Source organism: Haliotis asinina, chromosome 5, assembly GCF_037392515.1.
Source record: "Haliotis asinina isolate JCU_RB_2024 chromosome 5, JCU_Hal_asi_v2, whole genome shotgun sequence".
Lineage (NCBI taxonomy): Eukaryota > Metazoa > Mollusca > Gastropoda > Lepetellida > Haliotidae > Haliotis > Haliotis asinina.
Genome location: NC_090284.1, coordinates 2,151,149 through 2,164,549, shown reverse-complemented (window position 1 = coordinate 2,164,549; position 13,401 = coordinate 2,151,149). Strand labels below are relative to the sequence as shown.

General features: G+C 42.0%; 38 non-coding genes across 38 annotated transcripts; all 38 read right to left on the bottom strand.

Annotated features, from left to right (window-relative positions):
* Nucleotides 1–237: 237 nt before the first annotated feature.
* Trnas-uga (transfer RNA serine (anticodon UGA)) lies at nucleotides 238–319 on the bottom strand. Its single transcript has one exon. It is a non-coding gene; the product is annotated as a tRNA-Ser (tRNA).
* A 79-nt stretch (nucleotides 320–398) lies between these two features.
* On the bottom strand, nucleotides 399–480 carry Trnas-cga (transfer RNA serine (anticodon CGA)). Its single transcript has one exon. It is a non-coding gene; the product is annotated as a tRNA-Ser (tRNA).
* A 353-nt stretch (nucleotides 481–833) lies between these two features.
* Trnas-uga (transfer RNA serine (anticodon UGA)) lies at nucleotides 834–915 on the bottom strand. The gene has a single exon. It is a non-coding gene; the product is annotated as a tRNA-Ser (tRNA).
* Nucleotides 916–994: 79 nt separating this feature from the next.
* On the bottom strand, nucleotides 995–1,076 carry Trnas-cga (transfer RNA serine (anticodon CGA)). The gene has a single exon. It is a non-coding gene; the product is annotated as a tRNA-Ser (tRNA).
* A 353-nt stretch (nucleotides 1,077–1,429) lies between these two features.
* On the bottom strand, nucleotides 1,430–1,511 carry Trnas-uga (transfer RNA serine (anticodon UGA)). Its single transcript has one exon. It is a non-coding gene; the product is annotated as a tRNA-Ser (tRNA).
* Nucleotides 1,512–1,589: 78 nt separating this feature from the next.
* Trnas-cga (transfer RNA serine (anticodon CGA)) lies at nucleotides 1,590–1,671 on the bottom strand. The gene has a single exon. It is a non-coding gene; the product is annotated as a tRNA-Ser (tRNA).
* A 353-nt stretch (nucleotides 1,672–2,024) lies between these two features.
* On the bottom strand, nucleotides 2,025–2,106 carry Trnas-uga (transfer RNA serine (anticodon UGA)). The gene has a single exon. It is a non-coding gene; the product is annotated as a tRNA-Ser (tRNA).
* A 78-nt stretch (nucleotides 2,107–2,184) lies between these two features.
* Trnas-cga (transfer RNA serine (anticodon CGA)) lies at nucleotides 2,185–2,266 on the bottom strand. Its single transcript has one exon. It is a non-coding gene; the product is annotated as a tRNA-Ser (tRNA).
* Nucleotides 2,267–2,619: 353 nt separating this feature from the next.
* On the bottom strand, nucleotides 2,620–2,701 carry Trnas-uga (transfer RNA serine (anticodon UGA)). Its single transcript has one exon. It is a non-coding gene; the product is annotated as a tRNA-Ser (tRNA).
* A 79-nt stretch (nucleotides 2,702–2,780) lies between these two features.
* Trnas-cga (transfer RNA serine (anticodon CGA)) lies at nucleotides 2,781–2,862 on the bottom strand. The gene has a single exon. It is a non-coding gene; the product is annotated as a tRNA-Ser (tRNA).
* Nucleotides 2,863–3,215: 353 nt separating this feature from the next.
* On the bottom strand, nucleotides 3,216–3,297 carry Trnas-uga (transfer RNA serine (anticodon UGA)). Its single transcript has one exon. It is a non-coding gene; the product is annotated as a tRNA-Ser (tRNA).
* Nucleotides 3,298–3,376: 79 nt separating this feature from the next.
* Nucleotides 3,377–3,458, bottom strand: Trnas-cga (transfer RNA serine (anticodon CGA)). Its single transcript has one exon. It is a non-coding gene; the product is annotated as a tRNA-Ser (tRNA).
* Nucleotides 3,459–3,811: 353 nt separating this feature from the next.
* Trnas-uga (transfer RNA serine (anticodon UGA)) lies at nucleotides 3,812–3,893 on the bottom strand. The gene has a single exon. It is a non-coding gene; the product is annotated as a tRNA-Ser (tRNA).
* A 79-nt stretch (nucleotides 3,894–3,972) lies between these two features.
* On the bottom strand, nucleotides 3,973–4,054 carry Trnas-cga (transfer RNA serine (anticodon CGA)). Its single transcript has one exon. It is a non-coding gene; the product is annotated as a tRNA-Ser (tRNA).
* Nucleotides 4,055–4,568: 514 nt separating this feature from the next.
* Trnas-cga (transfer RNA serine (anticodon CGA)) lies at nucleotides 4,569–4,650 on the bottom strand. The gene has a single exon. It is a non-coding gene; the product is annotated as a tRNA-Ser (tRNA).
* A 353-nt stretch (nucleotides 4,651–5,003) lies between these two features.
* Nucleotides 5,004–5,085, bottom strand: Trnas-uga (transfer RNA serine (anticodon UGA)). The gene has a single exon. It is a non-coding gene; the product is annotated as a tRNA-Ser (tRNA).
* Nucleotides 5,086–5,164: 79 nt separating this feature from the next.
* Trnas-cga (transfer RNA serine (anticodon CGA)) lies at nucleotides 5,165–5,246 on the bottom strand. The gene has a single exon. It is a non-coding gene; the product is annotated as a tRNA-Ser (tRNA).
* A 353-nt stretch (nucleotides 5,247–5,599) lies between these two features.
* On the bottom strand, nucleotides 5,600–5,681 carry Trnas-uga (transfer RNA serine (anticodon UGA)). The gene has a single exon. It is a non-coding gene; the product is annotated as a tRNA-Ser (tRNA).
* Nucleotides 5,682–5,759: 78 nt separating this feature from the next.
* Nucleotides 5,760–5,841, bottom strand: Trnas-cga (transfer RNA serine (anticodon CGA)). Its single transcript has one exon. It is a non-coding gene; the product is annotated as a tRNA-Ser (tRNA).
* Nucleotides 5,842–6,194: 353 nt separating this feature from the next.
* On the bottom strand, nucleotides 6,195–6,276 carry Trnas-uga (transfer RNA serine (anticodon UGA)). Its single transcript has one exon. It is a non-coding gene; the product is annotated as a tRNA-Ser (tRNA).
* Nucleotides 6,277–6,354: 78 nt separating this feature from the next.
* Nucleotides 6,355–6,436, bottom strand: Trnas-cga (transfer RNA serine (anticodon CGA)). The gene has a single exon. It is a non-coding gene; the product is annotated as a tRNA-Ser (tRNA).
* A 353-nt stretch (nucleotides 6,437–6,789) lies between these two features.
* On the bottom strand, nucleotides 6,790–6,871 carry Trnas-uga (transfer RNA serine (anticodon UGA)). Its single transcript has one exon. It is a non-coding gene; the product is annotated as a tRNA-Ser (tRNA).
* Nucleotides 6,872–6,949: 78 nt separating this feature from the next.
* On the bottom strand, nucleotides 6,950–7,031 carry Trnas-cga (transfer RNA serine (anticodon CGA)). The gene has a single exon. It is a non-coding gene; the product is annotated as a tRNA-Ser (tRNA).
* Nucleotides 7,032–7,384: 353 nt separating this feature from the next.
* On the bottom strand, nucleotides 7,385–7,466 carry Trnas-uga (transfer RNA serine (anticodon UGA)). Its single transcript has one exon. It is a non-coding gene; the product is annotated as a tRNA-Ser (tRNA).
* A 79-nt stretch (nucleotides 7,467–7,545) lies between these two features.
* On the bottom strand, nucleotides 7,546–7,627 carry Trnas-cga (transfer RNA serine (anticodon CGA)). The gene has a single exon. It is a non-coding gene; the product is annotated as a tRNA-Ser (tRNA).
* Nucleotides 7,628–7,980: 353 nt separating this feature from the next.
* Nucleotides 7,981–8,062, bottom strand: Trnas-uga (transfer RNA serine (anticodon UGA)). Its single transcript has one exon. It is a non-coding gene; the product is annotated as a tRNA-Ser (tRNA).
* Nucleotides 8,063–8,141: 79 nt separating this feature from the next.
* On the bottom strand, nucleotides 8,142–8,223 carry Trnas-cga (transfer RNA serine (anticodon CGA)). The gene has a single exon. It is a non-coding gene; the product is annotated as a tRNA-Ser (tRNA).
* Nucleotides 8,224–8,576: 353 nt separating this feature from the next.
* On the bottom strand, nucleotides 8,577–8,658 carry Trnas-uga (transfer RNA serine (anticodon UGA)). Its single transcript has one exon. It is a non-coding gene; the product is annotated as a tRNA-Ser (tRNA).
* Nucleotides 8,659–9,172: 514 nt separating this feature from the next.
* Trnas-uga (transfer RNA serine (anticodon UGA)) lies at nucleotides 9,173–9,254 on the bottom strand. Its single transcript has one exon. It is a non-coding gene; the product is annotated as a tRNA-Ser (tRNA).
* A 79-nt stretch (nucleotides 9,255–9,333) lies between these two features.
* Nucleotides 9,334–9,415, bottom strand: Trnas-cga (transfer RNA serine (anticodon CGA)). Its single transcript has one exon. It is a non-coding gene; the product is annotated as a tRNA-Ser (tRNA).
* Nucleotides 9,416–9,929: 514 nt separating this feature from the next.
* Nucleotides 9,930–10,011, bottom strand: Trnas-cga (transfer RNA serine (anticodon CGA)). Its single transcript has one exon. It is a non-coding gene; the product is annotated as a tRNA-Ser (tRNA).
* A 514-nt stretch (nucleotides 10,012–10,525) lies between these two features.
* Trnas-cga (transfer RNA serine (anticodon CGA)) lies at nucleotides 10,526–10,607 on the bottom strand. The gene has a single exon. It is a non-coding gene; the product is annotated as a tRNA-Ser (tRNA).
* A 514-nt stretch (nucleotides 10,608–11,121) lies between these two features.
* Trnas-cga (transfer RNA serine (anticodon CGA)) lies at nucleotides 11,122–11,203 on the bottom strand. The gene has a single exon. It is a non-coding gene; the product is annotated as a tRNA-Ser (tRNA).
* A 353-nt stretch (nucleotides 11,204–11,556) lies between these two features.
* On the bottom strand, nucleotides 11,557–11,638 carry Trnas-uga (transfer RNA serine (anticodon UGA)). Its single transcript has one exon. It is a non-coding gene; the product is annotated as a tRNA-Ser (tRNA).
* Nucleotides 11,639–11,717: 79 nt separating this feature from the next.
* On the bottom strand, nucleotides 11,718–11,799 carry Trnas-cga (transfer RNA serine (anticodon CGA)). The gene has a single exon. It is a non-coding gene; the product is annotated as a tRNA-Ser (tRNA).
* Nucleotides 11,800–12,313: 514 nt separating this feature from the next.
* On the bottom strand, nucleotides 12,314–12,395 carry Trnas-cga (transfer RNA serine (anticodon CGA)). Its single transcript has one exon. It is a non-coding gene; the product is annotated as a tRNA-Ser (tRNA).
* Nucleotides 12,396–12,748: 353 nt separating this feature from the next.
* Nucleotides 12,749–12,830, bottom strand: Trnas-uga (transfer RNA serine (anticodon UGA)). The gene has a single exon. It is a non-coding gene; the product is annotated as a tRNA-Ser (tRNA).
* A 79-nt stretch (nucleotides 12,831–12,909) lies between these two features.
* On the bottom strand, nucleotides 12,910–12,991 carry Trnas-cga (transfer RNA serine (anticodon CGA)). The gene has a single exon. It is a non-coding gene; the product is annotated as a tRNA-Ser (tRNA).
* Between the last annotated feature and the right edge of the window lie 410 nt (nucleotides 12,992–13,401).

Sequence of the window (13,401 nt, the reverse complement as noted above, 5' to 3'; positions counted from 1 at the left end):
CTCGTCCATACACAGCACACAATGTTGAGGAAATAAAATAACAAACATTTCATCTGACTTTCTAAATTTTGTCTACGACTTCTTTCATTTTCTTTCTCCCACTCTACAGTTGAGCTGTCTACTTTCTACTCGGGCCAGTCTTTTATCATATTTTGTGTCATCCAACAGTATTCACCAGTGGCCTTTCAAACGAGATGCCAAAAGAAAGACGTTAATCACACAACATGCAAAAAGATACGCTGTGAACAGGATTCGAACCTGCGCGGGAATAACCCATTGGATTTCAAGTCCAACGCCTTAACCACTCGGCCATCACAGCTCTCCCACATCCCCTCACTAGTAAAGGAACTATCTTGTAGAAAATCAGCTTTAGTTAAATAGCAAAACTAAAAGTAAGACGCTGTGAACAGGATTCGAACCTGCGCGGGAATATCCCATTGGATTTCGAGTCCAACGCCTTAACCACTCGGCCATCACAGCACTCACGGCAGTCAAGTCAAACAGACTCAAGCAACTTCTTGGGAGGGTTTCACCAGCTCAAAATGACACATGAATACTATTCCAAATGCACAATAACAAATTCTATCCTCGACACACTTGTCCATACACAGCACACAATGTTGAGGAAATAAACTAACAAACATTTCATCTGACTTTCTAAATTTTGTCTACGATTTCTTTCATTTTCTTTCTCCCACTCTACAGTTGAGCTGTCTACTTTCTACTCGGGCCAGTCTTTTGTCATATTTTGTGTCATCCAACAGTATTCACCAGTGGCCTTTCAAACGAGATGCCAAAAGAAAGACGTTAATCACACAACATGCAAAAAGATATGCTGTGAACAGGATTCGAACCTGCGCGGGAATAACCCATTGGATTTCAAGTCCAACGCCTTAACCACTCGGCCATCACAGCTCTCCCATATCCCCTCACTAGTAAAGGAACTATCTTGTAGAAAGTCAGCTTTAGTTAAATAGCAAAACTAAAAGTAAGACGCTGTGAACAGGATTCGAACCTGCGCGGGAATATCCCATTGGATTTCGAGTCCAACGCCTTAACCACTCGGCCATCACAGCACTCACGGCAGTCAAGTCAAACAGACTCAAGCAACTTTTTGGGAGGGTTTCACCAGCTCAAAATGACACATGAATACTATTCCAAATGCACAATAACAAATTCTATTCTCGACACACTTGTCCATACACAGCACACAATGTTGAGGAAATAAACTAACAAACATTTCATCTGACTTTCTAAATTTTGTCTACGATTTCTTTCATTTTCTTTCTCCCACTCTACAGTTGAGCTGTCTACTTTCTACTCGGGCCAGTCTTTTGTCATATTTTGTGTCATCCAACAGTATTCACCAGTGGCCTTTCAAACGAGATGCCAAAAGAAAGACGTTAATCACACAACATGCAAAAAGATACGCTGTGAACAGGATTCGAACCTGCGCGGGAATAACCCATTGGATTTCAAGTCCAACGCCTTAACCACTCGGCCATCACAGCTCTCCCATATCCCCTCACTAGTAAAGGAACTATCTTGTAGAAAGTCAGCTTTAGTTATTAGCAAAACTAAAAGTAAGACGCTGTGAACAGGATTCGAACCTGCGCGGGAATATCCCATTGGATTTCGAGTCCAACGCCTTAACCACTCGGCCATCACAGCACTCACGGCAGACAAGTCAAACAGACTCAAGCAACTTTTTGGGAGGGTTTCACCAGCTCAAAATGACACATGAATACTATTCCAAATGCACAATAACAAATTCTATTCTCGACACACTTGTCCATACACAGCACACAATGTTGAGGAAATAAACTAACAAACATTTCATCTGACTTTCTAAATTTTGTCTACGATTTCTTTCATTTTCTTTCTCCCACTCTACAGTTGAGCTGTCTACTTTCTACTCGGGCCAGTCTTTTGTCATATTTTGTGTCATCCAACAGTATTCACCAGTGGCCTTTCAAACGAGATGCCAAAAGAAAGACGTTAATCACACAACATGCAAAAAGATACGCTGTGAACAGGATTCGAACCTGCGCGGGAATAACCCATTGGATTTCAAGTCCAACGCCTTAACCACTCGGCCATCACAGCTCTCCCATATCCCCTCACTAGTAAAGGAACTATCTTGTAGAAAGTCAGCTTTAGTTATTAGCAAAACTAAAAGTAAGACGCTGTGAACAGGATTCGAACCTGCGCGGGAATATCCCATTGGATTTCGAGTCCAACGCCTTAACCACTCGGCCATCACAGCACTCACGGCAGACAAGTCAAACAGACTCAAGCAACTTTTTGGGAGGGTTTCACCAGCTCAAAATGACACATGAATACTATTCCAAATGCACAATAACAAATTCTATTCTCGACACACTTGTCCATACACAGCACACAATGTTGAGGAAATAAACTAACAAACATTTCATCTGACTTTCTAAATTTTGTCTACGATTTCTTTCATTTTCTTTCTCCCACTCTACAGTTGAGCTGTCTACTTTCTACTCGGGCCAGTCTTTTGTCATATTTTGTGTCATCCAACAGTATTCACCAGTGGCCTTTCAAACGAGATGCCAAAAGAAAGACGTTAATCACACAACATGCAAAAAGATACGCTGTGAACAGGATTCGAACCTGCGCGGGAATAACCCATTGGATTTCAAGTCCAACGCCTTAACCACTCGGCCATCACAGCTCTCCCATATCCCCTCACTAGTAAAGGAACTATCTTGTAGAAAGTCAGCTTTAGTTAAATAGCAAAACTAAAAGTAAGACGCTGTGAACAGGATTCGAACCTGCGCGGGAATATCCCATTGGATTTCGAGTCCAACGCCTTAACCACTCGGCCATCACAGCACTCACGACAGTCAAGTCAAACAGACTCAAGCAACTTCTTGGGAGGGTTTCACCAGCTCAAAATGACACATCAATACTATTCCAAATGCACAATAACAAATTCTATCCTCGACACACTCGTCCATACACAGCACACAATGTTTAGGAAATAAACTAACAAACATTTCATCTGACTTTCTAAATTTTGTCTACGATTTCTTTCATTTTCTTTCTCCCACTCTACAGTTGAGCTGTCTACTTTCTACTCGGGCCAGTCTTTTGTCATATTTTGTGTCATCCAACAGTATTCACCAGTGGCCTTTCAAACGAGATGCCAAAAGAAAGACGTTAATCACACAACATGCAAAAAGATACGCTGTGAACAGGATTCGAACCTGCGCGGGAATAACCCATTGGATTTCAAGTCCAACGCCTTAACCACTCGGCCATCACAGCTCTCCCATATCCCCTCACTAGTAAAGGAACTATCTTGTAGAAAGTCAGCTTTAGTTAAATAGCAAAACTAAAAGTAAGACGCTGTGAACAGGATTCGAACCTGCGCGGGAATATCCCATTGGATTTCGAGTCCAACGCCTTAACCACTCGGCCATCACAGCACTCACGGCAGTCAAGTCAAACAGACTCAAGCAACTTCTTGGGAGGGTTTCACCAGCTCAAAATGACACATCAATACTATTCCAAATGCACAATAACAAATTCTATCCTCGACACACTCGTCCATACACAGCACACAATGTTTAGGAAATAAACTAACAAACATTTCATCTGACTTTCTAAATTTTGTCTACGATTTCTTTCATTTTCTTTCTCCCACTCTACAGTTGAGCTGTCTACTTTCTACTCGGGCCAGTCTTTTGTCATATTTTGTGTCATCCAACAGTATTCACCAGTGGCCTTTCAAACGAGATGCCAAAAGAAAGACGTTAATCACACAACATGCAAAAAGATACGCTGTGAACAGGATTCGAACCTGCGCGGGAATAACCCATTGGATTTCAAGTCCAACGCCTTAACCACTCGGCCATCACAGCTCTCGCCTATCCACTCACTAGTAAAGGAACTATCTTGTAGAAAGTCAGCTTTAGTTAAATAGCAAAACTAAAAGTAAGACGCTGTGAACAGGATTCGAACCTGCGCGGGAATATCCCATTGGATTTCGAGTCCAACGCCTTAACCACTCGGCCATCACAGCACTCACGGCAGTCAAGTCAAACAGACTCAAGCAACTTCTTGGGAGGGTTTCACCAGCTCAAAATGACACATGAATACTATTCCAAATGCACAATAACAAATTCTATCCTCGACACACTTGTCCATACACAGCACACAATGTTGAGGAAATAAACTAACAAACATTTCATCTGACTTTCTAAATTTTGTCTACGATTTCTTTCATTTTCTTTCTCCCACTCTACAGTTGAGCTGTCTACTTTCTACTCGGGCCAGTCTTTTGTCATATTTTGTGTCATCCAACAGTATTCACCAGTGGCCTTTCAAACGAGATGCCAAAAGAAAGACGTTAATCACACAACATGCAAAAAGATATGCTGTGAACAGGATTCGAACCTGCGCGGGAATAACCCATTGGATTTCAAGTCCAACGCCTTAACCACTCGGCCATCACAGATCTCCCATATCCCCTCACTAGTAAAGGAACTATCTTGTAGAAAGTCAGCTTTAGTTAAATAGCAAAACTAAAAGTAAGACGCTGTGAACAGGATTCGAACCTGCGCGGGAATATCCCATTGGATTTCGAGTCCAACGCCTTAACCACTCGGCCATCACAGCACTCACGGCAGTCAAGTCAAACAGACTCAAGCAACTTCTTGGGAGGGTTTCACCAGCTCAAAATGACACATGAATACTATTCCAAATGCACAATAACAAATTCTATCCTCGACACACTTGTCCATACACAGCACACAATGTTGAGGAAATAAACTAACAAACATTTCATCTGACTTTCTAAATTTTGTCTACGATTTCTTTCATTTTCTTTCTCCCACTCTACAGTTGAGCTGTCTACTTTCTACTCGGGCCAGTCTTTTGTCATATTTTGTGTCATCCAACAGTATTCACCAGTGGCCTTTCAAACGAGATGCCAAAAGAAAGACGTTAATCACACAACATGCAAAAAGATATGCTGTGAACAGGATTCGAACCTGCGCGGGAATAACCCATTGGATTTCAAGTCCAACGCCTTAACCACTCGGCCATCACAGCTCTCCCATATCCCCTCACTAGTAAAGGAACTATCTTGTAGAAAGTCAGCTTTAGTTAAATAGCAAAACTAAAAGTAAGACGCTGTGAACAGGATTCGAACCTGCGCGGGAATATCCCATTGGATTTCGAGTCCAACGCCTTAACCACTCGGCCATCACAGCACTCACGGCAGTCAAGTCAAACAGACTCAAGCAACTTTTTGGGAGGGTTTCACCAGCTCAAAATGACACATGAATACTATTCCAAATGCACAATAACAAATTCTATTCTCGACACACTTGTCCATACACAGCACACAATGTTGAGGAAATAAACTAACAAACATTTCATCTGACTTTCTAAATTTTGTCTACGATTTCTTTCATTTTCTTTCTCCCACTCTACAGTTGAGCTGTCTACTTTCTACTCGGGCCAGTCTTTTGTCATATTTTGTGTCATCCAACAGTATTCACCAGTGGCCTTTCAAACGAGATGCCAAAAGAAAGACGTTAATCACACAACATGCAAAAAGATACGCTGTGAACAGGATTCGAACCTGCGCGGGAATAACCCATTGGATTTCAAGTCCAACGCCTTAACCACTCGGCCATCACAGCTCTCCCATATCCCCTCACTAGTAAAGGAACTATCTTGTAGAAAGTCAGCTTTAGTTATTAGCAAAACTAAAAGTAAGACGCTGTGAACAGGATTCGAACCTGCGCGGGAATATCCCATTGGATTTCGAGTCCAACGCCTTAACCACTCGGCCATCACAGCACTCACGGCAGACAAGTCAAACAGACTCAAGCAACTTTTTGGGAGGGTTTCACCAGCTCAAAATGACACATGAATACTATTCCAAATGCACAATAACAAATTCTATTCTCGACACACTTGTCCATACACAGCACACAATGTTGAGGAAATAAACTAACAAACATTTCATCTGACTTTCTAAATTTTGTCTACGATTTCTTTCATTTTCTTTCTCCCACTCTACAGTTGAGCTGTCTACTTTCTACTCGGGCCAGTCTTTTGTCATATTTTGTGTCATCCAACAGTATTCACCAGTGGCCTTTCAAACGAGATGCCAAAAGAAAGACGTTAATCACACAACATGCAAAAAGATACGCTGTGAACAGGATTCGAACCTGCGCGGGAATAACCCATTGGATTTCAAGTCCAACGCCTTAACCACTCGGCCATCACAGCTCTCCCATATCCCCTCACTAGTAAAGGAACTATCTTGTAGAAAGTCAGCTTTAGTTATTAGCAAAACTAAAAGTAAGACGCTGTGAACAGGATTCGAACCTGCGCGGGAATATCCCATTGGATTTCGAGTCCAACGCCTTAACCACTCGGCCATCACAGCACTCACGGCAGACAAGTCAAACAGACTCAAGCAACTTTTTGGGAGGGTTTCACCAGCTCAAAATGACACATGAATACTATTCCAAATGCACAATAACAAATTCTATTCTCGACACACTTGTCCATACACAGCACACAATGTTGAGGAAATAAACTAACAAACATTTCATCTGACTTTCTAAATTTTGTCTACGATTTCTTTCATTTTCTTTCTCCCACTCTACAGTTGAGCTGTCTACTTTCTACTCGGGCCAGTCTTTTGTCATATTTTGTGTCATCCAACAGTATTCACCAGTGGCCTTTCAAACGAGATGCCAAAAGAAAGACGTTAATCACACAACATGCAAAAAGATACGCTGTGAACAGGATTCGAACCTGCGCGGGAATAACCCATTGGATTTCAAGTCCAACGCCTTAACCACTCGGCCATCACAGCTCTCCCATATCCCCTCACTAGTAAAGGAACTATCTTGTAGAAAGTCAGCTTTAGTTATTAGCAAAACTAAAAGTAAGACGCTGTGAACAGGATTCGAACCTGCGCGGGAATATCCCATTGGATTTCGAGTCCAACGCCTTAACCACTCGGCCATCACAGCACTCACGGCAGACAAGTCAAACAGACTCAAGCAACTTTTTGGGAGGGTTTCACCAGCTCAAAATGACACATGAATACTATTCCAAATGCACAATAACAAATTCTATTCTCGACACACTTGTCCATACACAGCACACAATGTTGAGGAAATAAACTAACAAACATTTCATCTGACTTTCTAAATTTTGTCTACGATTTCTTTCATTTTCTTTCTCCCACTCTACAGTTGAGCTGTCTACTTTCTACTCGGGCCAGTCTTTTGTCATATTTTGTGTCATCCAACAGTATTCACCAGTGGCCTTTCAAACGAGATGCCAAAAGAAAGACGTTAATCACACAACATGCAAAAAGATACGCTGTGAACAGGATTCGAACCTGCGCGGGAATAACCCATTGGATTTCAAGTCCAACGCCTTAACCACTCGGCCATCACAGCTCTCCCATATCCCCTCACTAGTAAAGGAACTATCTTGTAGAAAGTCAGCTTTAGTTAAATAGCAAAACTAAAAGTAAGACGCTGTGAACAGGATTCGAACCTGCGCGGGAATATCCCATTGGATTTCGAGTCCAACGCCTTAACCACTCGGCCATCACAGCACTCACGACAGTCAAGTCAAACAGACTCAAGCAACTTCTTGGGAGGGTTTCACCAGCTCAAAATGACACATCAATACTATTCCAAATGCACAATAACAAATTCTATCCTCGACACACTCGTCCATACACAGCACACAATGTTTAGGAAATAAACTAACAAACATTTCATCTGACTTTCTAAATTTTGTCTACGATTTCTTTCATTTTCTTTCTCCCACTCTACAGTTGAGCTGTCTACTTTCTACTCGGGCCAGTCTTTTGTCATATTTTGTGTCATCCAACAGTATTCACCAGTGGCCTTTCAAACGAGATGCCAAAAGAAAGACGTTAATCACACAACATGCAAAAAGATACGCTGTGAACAGGATTCGAACCTGCGCGGGAATAACCCATTGGATTTCAAGTCCAACGCCTTAACCACTCGGCCATCACAGCTCTCCCATATCCCCTCACTAGTAAAGGAACTATCTTGTAGAAAGTCAGCTTTAGTTAAATAGCAAAACTAAAAGTAAGACGCTGTGAACAGGATTCGAACCTGCGCGGGAATATCCCATTGGATTTCGAGTCCAACGCCTTAACCACTCGGCCATCACAGCACTCACGGCAGTCAAGTCAAACAGACTCAAGCAACTTCTTGGGAGGGTTTCACCAGCTCAAAATGACACATCAATACTATTCCAAATGCACAATAACAAATTCTATCCTCGACACACTCGTCCATACACAGCACACAATGTTTAGGAAATAAAATAACAAACATTTCATCTGACTTTCTAAATTTTGTCTACGATTTCTTTCATTTTCTTTCTCCCACTCTACAGTTGAGCTGTCTACTTTCTACTCGGGCCAGTCTTTTGTCATATTTTGTGTCATCCAACAGTATTCACCAGTGGCCTTTCAAACGAGATGCCAAAAGAAAGACGTTAATCACACAACATGCAAAAAGATACGCTGTGAACAGGATTCGAACCTGCGCGGGAATAACCCATTGGATTTCAAGTCCAACGCCTTAACCACTCGGCCATCACAGCTCTCGCATATCCACTCACTAGTAAAGGAACTATCTTGTAGAAAGTCAGCTTTAGTTAAATAGCAAAACTAAAAGTAAGACGCTGTGAACAGGATTCGAATGTGCGCAGGAATATCCCATTGGATTTCGAGTCCAACGCCTTAACCACTCGGCCATCACAGCACTCACGACAGTCAAGTCAAACAGACTCAAGCAACTTCTTGGGAGGGTTTCACCAGCTCAAAATGACACATCAATACTATTCCAAATGCACAATAACAAATTCTATCCTCGACACACTCGTCCATACACAGCACACAATGTTTAGGAAATAAAATAACAAACATTTCATCTGACTTTCTAAATTTTGTCTACGATTTCTTTCATTTTCTTTCTCCCACTCTACAGTTGAGCTGTCTACTTTCTACTCGGGCCAGTCTTTTGTCATATTTTGTGTCATCCAACAGTATTCACCTGTGGCCTTTCAAACGAGATGCCAAAAGAAAGACGTTAATCACACAACATGCAAAAAGATACGCTGTGAACAGGATTCGAACCTGCGCGGGAATAACCCATTGGATTTCAAGTCCAACGCCTTAACCACTCGGCCATCACAGCTCTCCCACATCCCCTCACTAGTAAAGGAACTATCTTGTAGAAAGTCAGCTTTAGTTAAATAGCAAAACTAAAAGTAAGACGCTGTGAACAGGATTCGAACCTGCGCGGGAATATCCCATTGGATTTCGAGTCCAACGCCTTAACCACTCGGCCATCACAGCACTCACGGCAGTCAAGTCAAACAGACTCAAGCAACTTCTTGGGAGGGTTTCACCAGCTCAAAATGACACATGAATACTATTCCAAATGCACAATAACAAATTCTATCCTCGACACACTTGTCCATACACAGCACACAATGTTGAGGAAATAAACTAACAAACATTTCATCTGACTTTCTAAATTTTGTCTACGATTTCTTTCATTTTCTTTCTCCCACTCTACAGTTGAGCTGTCTACTTTCTACTCGGGCCAGTCTTTTGTCATATTTTGTGTCATCCAACAGTATTCACCAGTGGCCTTTCAAACGAGATGCCAAAAGAAAGACGTTAATCACACAACATGCAAAAAGATATGCTGTGAACAGGATTCGAACCTGCGCGGGAATAACCCATTGGATTTCAAGTCCAACGCCTTAACCACTCGGCCATCACAGATCTCCCATATCCCCTCACTAGTAAAGGAACTATCTTGTAGAAAGTCAGCTTTAGTTAAATAGCAAAACTAAAAGTAAGACGCTGTGAACAGGATTCGAACCTGCGCGGGAATATCCCATTGGATTTCGAGTCCAACGCCTTAACCACTCGGCCATCACAGCACTCACGGCAGTCAAGTCAAACAGACTCAAGCAATTTTTTGGGAGGGTTTCACCAGCTCAAAATGACACATCAATACTATTCCAAATGCACAATAACAAATTCTATCCTCGACACACTCGTCCATACACAGCACACAATGTTTAGGAAATAAAATAACAAACATTTCATCTGACTTTCTAAATTTTGTCTACGACTTCTTTCATTTTCTTTCTCCCACTCTACAGTTGAGCTGTCTACTTTCTACTCGGGCCAGTCTTTTATCATATTTTGTGTCATCCAACAGTATTCACCAGTGGCCTTTCAAACGAGATGCCAAAAGAAAGACGTTAATCACACAACATGCAAAAAGATACGCTGTGAACAGGATTCGAACCTGCGCGGGAATAACCCATTGGATTTCAAGTCCAACGCCTTAACCACTCGTCCATCACAGCTCTCCCACATCCCCTCACTAGTAAAGGAACTATCTTGTAGAAAGTCAGCTTTAGTTAAATAGCAAAACTAAAAGTAAGACGCTGTGAACAGGATTCGAACCTGCGCGGGAATATCCCATTGGATTTCGAGTCCAACGCCTTAACCACTCGGCCATCACAGCACTCACGGCAGTCAAGTCAAACAGACTCAAGCAACTTTTTGGGAGGGTTTCACCAGCTCAAAATGACACATCAATACTATTCCAAATGCACAATAACAAATTCTATCCTCGACACACTCGTCCATACACAGCACACAATGTTTAGGAAATAAAATAACAAACATTTCATCTGACTTTCTAAATTTTGTCTACGACTTCTTTCATTTTCTTTCTCCCACTCTACAGTTGAGCTGTCTACTTTCTACTCGGGCCAGTCTTTTATCATATTTTGTGTCATCCAACAGTATTCACCAGTGGCCTTTCAAACGAGATGCCAAAAGAAAGACGTTAATCACACAACATGCAAAAAGATACGCTGTGAACAGGATTCGAACCTGCGCGGGAATAACCCATTGGATTTCAAGTCCAACGCCTTAACCACTCGGCCATGACAGCTCTCCCACATCCCCTCACTAGTAAAGGAACTATCTTGTAGAAAGTCAGCTTTAGTTAAATAGCAAAACTAAAAGTAAGACGCTGTGAACAGGATTCGAACCTGCGCGGGAATATCCCATTGGATTTCGAGTCCAACGCCTTAACCACTCGGCCATCACAGCACTCACGGCAGTCAAGTCAAACAGACTCAAGCAACTTCTTGGGAGGGTTTCACCAGCTCAAAATGACACATGAATACTATTCCAAATGCACAATAACAAATTCTATCCTCGACACACTTGTCCATACACAGCACACAATGTTGAGGAAATAAACTAACAAACATTTCATCTGACTTTCTAAATTTTGTCTACGATTTCTTTCATTTTCTTTCTCCCACTCTACAGTTGAGCTGTCTACTTTCTACTCGGGCCAGTCTTTTGTCATATTTTGTGTCATCCAACAGTATTCACCAGTGGCCTTTCAAACGAGATGCCAAAAGAAAGACGTTAATCACACAACATGCAAAAAGATACGCTGTGAACAGGATTCGAACCTGCGCGGGAATAACCCATTGGATTTCAAGTCCAACGCCTTAACCACTCGGCCATCACAGCTCTCCCACATCCCCTCACTAGTAAAGGAACTATCTTGTAGAAAGTCAGCTTTAGTTAAATAGCAAAACTAAAAGTAAGACGCTGTGAACAGGATTCGAACCTGCGCGGGAATATCCCATTGGATTTCGAGTCCAACGCCTTAACCACTCGGCCATCACAGCACTCACGGCAGTCAAGTCAAACAGACTCAAGCAATTTTTTGGGAGGGTTTCACCAGCTCAAAATGACACATGAATACTATTCCAAATGCACAATAACAAATTCTATCCTCGACACACTCGTCCATACACAGCACACAATGTTTAGGAAATAAAATAACAAACATTTCATCTGACTTTCTAAATTTTGTCTACGACTTCTTTCATTTTCTTTCTCCCACTCTACAGTTGAGCTGTCTACTTTCTACTCGGGCCAGTCTTTTATCATATTTTGTGTCATCCAACAGTATTCACCAGTGGCCTTTCAAACGAGATGCCAAAAGAAAGACGTTAATCACACAACATGCAAAAAGATACGCTGTGAACAGGATTCGAACCTGCGCGGGAATAACCCATTGGATTTCAAGTCCAACGCCTTAACCACTCGGCCATGACAGCTCTCCCACATCCCCTCACTAGTAAAGGAACTATCTTGTAGAAAGTCAGCTTTAGTTAAATAGCAAAACTAAAAGTAAGACGCTGTGAACAGGATTCGAACCTGCGCGGGAATATCCCATTGGATTTCGAGTCCAACGCCTTAACCACTCGGCCATCACAGCACTCACGGCAGTCAAGTCAAACAGACTCAAGCAACTTCTTGGGAGGGTTTCACCAGCTCAAAATGACACATGAATACTATTCCAAATGCACAATAACAAATTCTATCCTCGACACACTTGTCCATACACAGCACACAATGTTGAGGAAATAAACTAACAAACATTTCATCTGACTTTCTAAATTTTGTCTACGATTTCTTTCATTTTCTTTCTCCCACTCTACAGTTGAGCTGTCTACTTTCTACTCGGGCCAGTCTTTTGTCATATTTTGTGTCATCCAACAGTATTCACCAGTGGCCTTTCAAACGAGATGCCAAAAGAAAGACGTTAATCACACAACATGCAAAAAGATACGCTGTGAACAGGATTCGAACCTGCGCGGGAATAACCCATTGGATTTCAAGTCCAACGCCTTAACCACTCGGCCATCACAGCTCTCCCACATCCCCTCACTAGTAAAGGAACTATCTTGTAGAAAGTCAGCTTTAGTTAAATAGCAAAACTAAAAGTAAGACGCTGTGAACAGGATTCGAACCTGCGCGGGAATATCCCATTGGATTTCGAGTCCAACGCCTTAACCACTCGGCCATCACAGCACTCACGGCAGTCAAGTCAAACAGACTCAAGCAATTTTTTGGGAGGGTTTCACCAGCTCAAAATGACACATGAATACTATTCCAAATGCACAATAACAAATTCTATCCTCGACACACTCGTCCATACACAGCACACAATGTTTAGGAAATAAAATAACAAACATTTCATCTGACTTTCTAAATTTTGTCTACGACTTCTTTCATTTTCTTTCTCCCACTCTACAGTTGAGCTGTCTACTTTCTACTCGGGCCAGTCTTTTATCATATTTTGTGTCATCCAACAGTATTCACCAGTGGCCTTTCAAACGAGATGCCAAAAGAAAGACGTTAATCACACAACATGCAAAAAGATACGCTGTGAACAGGATTCGAACCTGCGCGGGAATAACCCATTGGATTTCAAGTCCAAC